Source organism: Terrapene carolina, unplaced genomic scaffold, assembly GCF_002925995.2.
Source record: "Terrapene carolina triunguis isolate 2854851 unplaced genomic scaffold, T_m_triunguis-2.0 Scaffold22, whole genome shotgun sequence".
In the NCBI taxonomy this organism is placed as follows: Eukaryota; Metazoa; Chordata; order Testudines; family Emydidae; genus Terrapene; species Terrapene triunguis.
The window spans coordinates 9,919,260-9,928,014 of NW_020664373.1; positions in this window are offsets into that span (position 1 = coordinate 9,919,260).

Below are 8,755 nucleotides of genomic sequence, written 5' to 3' on the forward strand. Positions count from 1 at the left end.
CGAAAATCTGCTAAGGAAATAGATAAGATTTTTAAATGTTGTCAATACAATATTTTGGAAAGCAAAGAAACAAAACATACTTAAGCACCTACACACACAAGCTCACAAACAGCAGTTAACAGCACAACTGCAAATGCAGACAGAAAATTGGCAAAAGACTACGAGGTTGTGGTTTGCTTTAAATCAGGAAACAACCAACATGCCCCCTGTAGCAAAAACCAAAATAGCAGATGGGAGCCTCAATTTTTTGAAGCCAACCAGTTTCTCTTTTCCACCAAAGGAAAGTTGAACCACATGCCTAGGCTAACCTATCTCCCTGCTCCCACCTATAAAACACTCTATCTTGCAGTTCCCTATCTGTGCAAGCCTGTAAACTAAGATTGCTTCTCATTTAACCCCCCTCTGCACTTCAGAGTAACCAACTCAATATGATTCAGCACAATCATCCGCAGCCTAGGTGGTGTGTGACTCTTGTGTTTGGGGAGGCTGGGCATCGGTACCAGAACCTCCCTAGAAGTGGGGGGGTTGCCCAGCCCCCTGCTCTGCCCCAAGGCCTCACCCCTACTCGGCCTCCTCCCCTGAAGGCCTTTCCTGCGTTCCACCCCTGCTCCATGAGCCCCCCACCTGCTGCTTGCTCCTCTCCGCCCCCTCCCCAGAGGCCTCCCTCCACTCACTCCTCTCCACCCCTGAGGTCCCCCCGCCCACCGCGCGCTCCTCTCTGCCTCCCCCCCCCCCCAAGGTGGGCAAGGAGGTCTCGGGGGAAGAAGTGGAGCGAGGGTGGGACCATGGTCCGGGCACTTGCGGCCTCCACTTCTCGGGAGCTTCCGGAGGCAGCACTCCAAAGGTGGAGGGTAGGCACACTTCCAAAGGGAGGTGTGCCGCATCCGCCATTTCTTGCCCAATTTAGCTTCTTATACCTGCTGCCCATGATCCCCAGTCTCCTAGCAAACAAGAGATGGGTGGGTCACATACACTAGGAGGGGAAGCTTCCAGGAGTGCAGGGCTGGGGAAATGCTATATACTACAGAGGTTTGGAGGCTTTTATCATACTAATAGTACTGGGTGTGTCTGTCGGCAGGCAGGATCAAACCAGGGATCTCTGAAGCTTAATGCATGAGCCTCTACTGCATGAGCTAAAAGCCACGTGGTTCTTAGCTAAGGCTATAGCAGACTCAGTAATCTCTAGATGGTCTAGGTGACACTAGAGGGAGAAAGAGTGCCACATCAAGCAGGCATGGCACACACAATCACACAGGCTTATTCCACTCATAGATAACAACTATACACAGGGATCAATAAACTGACACAATCACAGTCAGACACGCACATAGACGATACAATCGCAGAGATCTCAGTCACACACAGAGATGTACAATCACAAATCACAATCACACACACTCAGATGACACAATCACAGAGACCACAATTGTGCACACACACAGACACAGATGATGTAATCCCAGATGACACATGCACTGTGCACTTTCTCGTGCTACCTGCAGAGGGCAGAATCCCCCGCACTGTAAACCCCACCCCTAACACTCCCCCCTGCCCGCTATAAGGATGGACGGTCTCATCTCCCAGCTGAGGTGGGATCATACTCCACTTGAGTCTCAGGGATGTAACACAGCCCCCGCAGCAGCACTCTTGGTGCCAGCCTGGTGCCCACGCCCCAAGCTGAGACACATTCAGCCAGGCCAGCTCCCAGCCATGGCAGGCAGCATCACAGCTAGATCCTAGGCAGCCCCCTGCCAAGTACACTCCTCTGCAGATTGGGCACAAGGGCTGGGGCCTCATTTACCCAGGGAAACCACTCACCAAACACTGGGCTGCCTCCAGGTCCTGCAGAGTCTCCTTTACAGTGCAGGTAGTCCGGCATAGAACATGCTGGCACATGCCTTCCTCTATCACCTCCAATACGACTGGCAGCTCTTTTATCTGCACCCAGGAGGTGTCCCCCAAGACCTCTCTGAGCTCTCAGTTTGTTGCCCAGACCTCTTCAGGACCTGCAAGCTAGTTTCCACGACCAGGTCCATGGCGGCTAGGGTGACCAAAAAGCAAGTGTGAAAAATTGGGACAGAGGGTGGAGGGATAAGAAGCACCTATACAGTAACTCCTCACATAAAATCATCCTGGGTAACATTGTTTTGTTGTTACGTTGCTGATCAATTAGAGAACATGCTCGTTTAAAGTTGCGCAATGCTCCCTTATAACGTTTGGCAGCTGCCTACTTTGACCACTGCTTGCAGAAAGAGCAGCCCATTGGAGCTAGCTGGTGGTGGCGTGGAACCAGGGTGAACCGGCAGCCCCCCATCAGCTCCCAGCTCCCCTAAGTTCGCTGTGCGACAGCCGCCCAGCAGGCTATCAATTGCCTGCCGGCAGTTCAGCTGTCCCTCCCACCACTGCCCTGTGCTGCTCCTGCCCTCTGCCTTGGAGCTGCTCCCGGGAGCCTCCTTTTTGTTGTGCAGGGGGGAGAGGGGAAAGAGGGGGGCTAATATCAGGGTGTCCCCCTCCCCCCTGATCCTACCCCCTGCTTACCCCATTTCCATAGAGCGGGGGGAGGGGGAGGGACATGACAGGGCGGCTCAGGACGGAGGGAACGTGCTGGCAGTAGCTGCTGTCTCAACTTCCTGGTCTACTTAAAAAGGCAATGTACTTAGAGTGGTTCAGCATACTTAAAGGGGCAATGCGCACCTCTCTCTCACACACACACACACAGGATATGTGTCTCTGTCTGCCATGCTGTCTCCTCTCCCTCCATTCGTGCTGCCTTGTAGAGTATGAGGCTACATTAACAACAATGTGTTAACCCTTGAGGGCTCAGCTGAGTGCTAGTTCATCTTTAGCAGTAAGGCATTCCCTGGGAAATATCCCACCCTCTGACTCCACCACCTCAACCAAGCTTCACAATCATCATTGCTGTGTACAGTATTAAATTGTTTGTTTAAAACTTATACTGTGTACACATATATATAATATAGTCTTTTGTCTGGTGAAAAAAATTTCCCTGCAACCTAACCCCCCCATTTACATTAATTCTTATGGGGAAATTGGATTCGCTTAATATCGTTTTGCTTAAAGTCGCATTTTTCAGGAACATAACTATGTTAAGCGAGGAGTTACTGTATAAGAAAAAGACCTAAATATCGGGACTGTCCCTATAAAATCGGGACATCTGGTCACCTTAGTGGTGGCCATTGAGGGGAAGGATCTCCTCACAGAACCCCTGCTACACAAACCTCATCTCCATGTGCAGGTGGCAGAGACTGGCTGGACCCTGTGGCGCTTGGCTTGTGCATGGGGCAGCCCATCCAGTGTGCCCCCTGTCATGTGCTCCAAGAAATGAGTGCAGTGTTGCCTCCTGTTTCTCTCATTTTCCTTGAGTGGGTCCTGTAGGAGGCTGCTCCCCACCCACTCCTCACCCCTGCCCTCTTTAACTCATCATCAGGCCCTTGCCCTGTGAGCCTCCTTTGCCACCCCCGACACGCCACTTGAGCCAGCTGCATGACATCCAGCCTGTCCACCTCTGAACCATGCCCAGAGAACATCTGTATGCACTCGTGCTTCTCTTCCATCCACTTCCTCACCCTCATGTCCCAAGTGGCAGGATCTGCTGCCATCTAAGCAGGGTGAGGCACTCCAGTGGGCCAGTCTGTACTCCACTCTGGTTCCATAGCTGGCTGGAGATATTAGCTGGTGGCTCATTCATTGAGCTGTAAGCATGGGTGTGTACCTGACGCAGTTCACAAACTCCCTGACACCTGTCCTTCTGTGGAGAGAGGGACACCCTGGTGCATATCTATATAGGGTACATCAAGTTGCAGCCCCTTTTCTGGCTGCACTTTTCCTCACTTCTCTTGATCAATGTACTCCCCATCCATGGCCGCACAAAGTGGAGGAACCTCCTCGTCAACCTCTTCCTGGCGCTGGCCAACGTGGCCATCCATCATACCAGGAGGAGGAAGGTGGAGACGGAGGTGTTCCATGACTGTGGGGCCCTATCCAATCCCTTGTATGATCATGCCTCCGGCAGAGTTCCTCTGGGCAGCATCCACTGACTCCCTAGACACTTTGAGTAGCAGTGGGTGCTATCGAGGGTTTCTGCTCGGTGTCCCCTGCCAGATCCCTAATTTTCAATCTTTGACCCCACTTCCACTCCTATTTTTTCATTCATTGTCCCCAGTAAATCAATTGTTGCTTGGGATCAATGTATCCTCCCCCTTAATTGAGGGGAGTGTCTTTAGTTTTGGGCAGGCCTAGACCCACCTGTCCCCAATTCTTCAAATATTACCCAATACTGGGCAGGGCAAAGGCTATTTCTCATCTTCTAGACTGAGCCTCTCATTTTGTTTTTCAGAAAGATCAAAGGGAAAAAATGGGAAACCAATGAAATGGCCCCCACCAAAACAAAACAAGGAGGAAGGAAAGAAAAACTGAAACTGGCAACAAAAGCCAAACAAGCCTAATCAAAACCAGAAATATCAGCCTCACTTTGTCTGTTTCTGTTCCCTGCCCGGTGCTGCTACTCCTAGAGGGAACACAGTTGATCCCAAATTCTAAAGTAGAAGTATTTTGTGCTCTTGCTCTGCTAGGACAGTGTTTCACAACCAGAGGGTCACACAAAAGGTAGTCAGGGCAGTGCAAGGCCTTGGAAGTTATACAGTTTGAAGTTGCAAAACCTAAAGCAAAGAAAGTACAGTAACTCCTCACTTAATGTTGTAGTTATGTTCCTGAAAAATGTGACTTTAAGCGAAACCATGTTAAGTGAATCCAATTTCCCCATAAGAATTAATGTAAATGGGGGGGTTAGGTTCCAGGGAAATTTTTTTCACCAGACAAAAAACTATATTATATATATATATATACACACAGTATAAGTTTTAAACAAACAATTTAATACTGTACACAGCAATGATGATTGTGAAGCTTGGTTGAGGTGGTGAAGTTAGTGGGTGGAAGAGGGTGGGATATTTCCCAGGGAATACCTTCCTGCTAAATGATGAACTAGCATACGGCTGAGCCCTCAAGGGTTAACCCCCTTTGTTAATGTAGCCTCACACTCTACAAGGCAGCACGAATGGAGGGAGGGGAGACAGCATGGCAGACAGAGACACACACCCTGTGTATGGGAGAAAGACGCGCATTGCCCCTTTAAGTACGCTGACACCACTTTAAGTACATTACCTTTTTAAGTACATCAGGAAGTTGAGACAGCAGCTGCGGCCAGCAAGCTCCCTCCATCCTGAGCCCTGTCGTGTCCCCACCCTGCTCTATATGGAGAAGCGGTAAGTGGGGGGCAGGAGCTGGGGGGAGGGGGACACCCTGACATTAGCCTCCTTATGCCCCCCATCCCTGCACAGCAAATAGAAGGCTCCCGGGAGCAGCTCCAAGGCAGAGGACAGGAGCAGCACATAGCAGTGGGGGGAGGGACAGCTGAACTGCCAGCAATTGATAGCCTGCTGGGCGGCTGCCGCACAGGGAACTTAGGGGAGCGGGGACCTGATGGGGGGCTGCTGGTCCACCCTGGTTTCAAGCCACCACCAGTTAGCTTCAATGGGCTGCTCTTTCTGCAAGCAGTGGATAAAGCAGGCGGCTGCCAAACAACGTTATAAGGGAGCATTGCGCAACTTTAAAAGAGCATGTTCTCTAATTGATCAGCAACGTAACAACAAAACAACGTTAACCGGGACGACTTTAAGTGAGGAGTTACTGTATCACTCTCCTACCCCCTGCACACCCTTCCCCTTCAAGGTGAAGCAATCTGTAGCCACTTCTCCAAATATACACACAAAATACATTATATAGGCCTACCCTTGTGATCACTGATACATTTTTTTATTCTTACTTCTATAGTGAATGTAACTGGGGGGAGGAAGACGTTTGCAAAAGTTCTGACTTAGCAAAAGGGGCCACCATCATGGAAAGGTTAACAATTACTGCACTGAGACAATGTGGCCCAGTGAACAGAGCAGTGGGTTGACACTCAGAAGATCTGCATGCTATTCCTGGCTCTTCCACTGGCCTGCCGGGTGACCTGGGCAAGTCACATCACCTTGGCTCTAATGGGAAGTACTATGGTATGGAACAACTAGGTATTACTAATGTCTATTGAGATCAGCTGGAGCTGGAGTTATAAGTGCAGACTGAAGGCAGTAAGTGGCCCATAGTATGTCATTTTCCATATCCTTATTTATTTATTTCACATTAGAAAAAAAGAGGTAAGAGTTAAAATAAAAATCTATATAAAAAGCATGCTCTTAGGATATTACCAACTGGTGAAAAGTAAAGCAAGAAAATAACCGTTTCACATAAATACCACATTCTGCTCATGTTCAAACTTTCCTGTGTTTTGGCCTATAAGTAACTCAAACCATACACAGTAAATACAAACAATTATCTTCTCCACATCTGTTCATCAAACATTCCAAAACAACACAGGAATCCCACCATTAAGTATGGAAAGTGCTAGATCTATTGCAATACATTTAACTTTTCTTTTTTATCTTCAATCTTGTTTTAAAAAAAATCTTAAATGGCATTTTTGGCATAACTGTAACCATTGTAATTTCTTTCCCATGTGAAAGAAGTTAGCAGTATTCTGTGTAATCTCACTGAAGTCATTACAAACTGATACTAATTATTAGCAATTTCTTCAAATACTAATCTTACTTTCCATTTATTCTTTTAATTTCAAAATTAGTATCAATATTGTCTTCCTTTATTTACAGATTTTATAAAAGGGCTTATTATTAAAGATGGTCTGAGGGCATTAAGGGCCTGATTTCAATTTTAACATTAAACTGAAGGTCCTATGCAGTAGTCTCATAACTTCAGGGATTTTTTTTTCTTCTTCCCTTTTTTACTCTTTAATTTTTTAAGTGAAAAGTTACAGAGTAGCAAAAAAAAAGCCCTAAACTGTGGACGTTATTCATTTCACTTCACTCGGGAATAGAAGGGGAGAGAAGGGAAAATTAAAATTTCCAAAACATTTTTTTAAAGCATATTTATGGTATGGTGTGTGGTTTACTTCTTTGCCTGAATTTCCATTACAAAAGCTGAGAGGAAAAATCTCTGATGGAGCCAGCAACATGTCAGGCAAGTACAGTTGAGCACAATCCGTTATTTCCAGGAAGCAGCCTCTTGCGTTACATGATTACTGACCAAAGAGAAGGCCTCAGATTCAATGGAAGCTGTGTTATGTTTTTCCTGGACTCATGGTGGCCACTTAATTGCACCAGCCATCACATTGTTGGAGGCCAAAGTATGCGCTTAATTTTGTGTGGTTCTGAAATATGGGTATGGAATGATACCATGGGACTGGAAGTGATTCTAAACAAATTTCTTAGGAAGATCGAAATAATAGCCCTGCTGCTCTTCTGAGAGCCAAGACAGGTATGGACTCTATTCTGTCCAAATGGCAACATTAATTTTTGTCTTCATGGTCACAGTACACACTCCCAGCGCTTGCCAAGGCTATGCTTAGAGGCACTGCTCTGTTGGACTTTTTCATGTAAATTTCCTTGGTTAGAGTATATTCAAAAGTCTTTGCATTCGCTAGGTTTCTCAAAATCAGAAATGATTAAAGTTTTAAAAATGTGAAATCCATAATGAAGTCAAGAATAGAAGATATTAATAAGCACTTGTTTCTATTTAAAATGTCGCCTTGTTCAAAAGACTCATGGATATGCCAGTTATTTAGAGTTTGTGTAATAACATGCTAAGGAGGGCCCCTACAGCTCTTCCTTTTCAGTTCATGCAGACAGTTTACGTAGAAGGCCAATATACTGGCACCAAGAAAAGTAACTGCCTCTATCCAGGAGGTATAGGGCAGGTGGAAGACCTACTCTGTTATTTATTATATTGTAATTTGTATTGTCATTTGAAGTCAAAATGGCTTTCTTTTTGTTTTTGTCCCAGTTGCCTTTTACTACGACCTTTCAGAAAATAGAATACTGGTTAGGAACTGACAGCGTATCTCTGATCTGAGCAGTTGCTCTATTTGCATGGGAAGACACTAAAATAAGGAAAAGGCAAGCATCATGGTGGTCATACATGGTTTAATGGTGCATGTTCTTTTTAATCATAGAATCGTAGGCCTGGAAGCAGGGCCGGCTCCAGGCACCAGGCACCCAAGCTGGTGCTTGGGGCGGCACCTGGAGGGGGGCGGCGCGGCGCTCTGGCCGCCGGGGGGAGAGCCGAGCCGAGCCCCAGCCGGGGCTCGCCGCCCTCTCGGCACCCTGCCCCGGGCGCTCTGGCCGCCGGGGGGGGGAGAGAGCCGAGCCCCCGCCGGGGCTCGCCGCCCTGCCCCCGGCGCTCTGGCCGCCGGGGGGAGAGCCGAGCCCCCACCGGGGCTCGCCGCCCTCCTCCCAGGGCTCCGGCCGCCCTCCTCCCCGGCGCCCTCCCCCCGGCCGGAGAGCGGAGCCCCCGCTGGGGCTCCGGCCGCCCCCCGCCCGGCCGCCCCCCCCCCCCCCGGGGGGGGGGGGGGGGGCGGCCGGAGGCTTTTTTGCCTGGGGCGGCAAAAAAGCCAGAGCCGGCCCTGCCTGGAAGAGACCACGAGAGATCATCTAGTCCAGTCCCCTTCCATTCATGGCAGGACTAAGTATTATCTAGACCAGGGGAGGACAAACTATGGTCCGTGAGCTGGATCCGGCCCGTCAGGGCTTTCAATCCGGCTTGCAGGATTGCCAACCCTGTGGCGCAGTGGTGCTAAGGCAGGCTCCCTGCCTGCCCTGCCCCCACACCGCTCCCGGAAGTG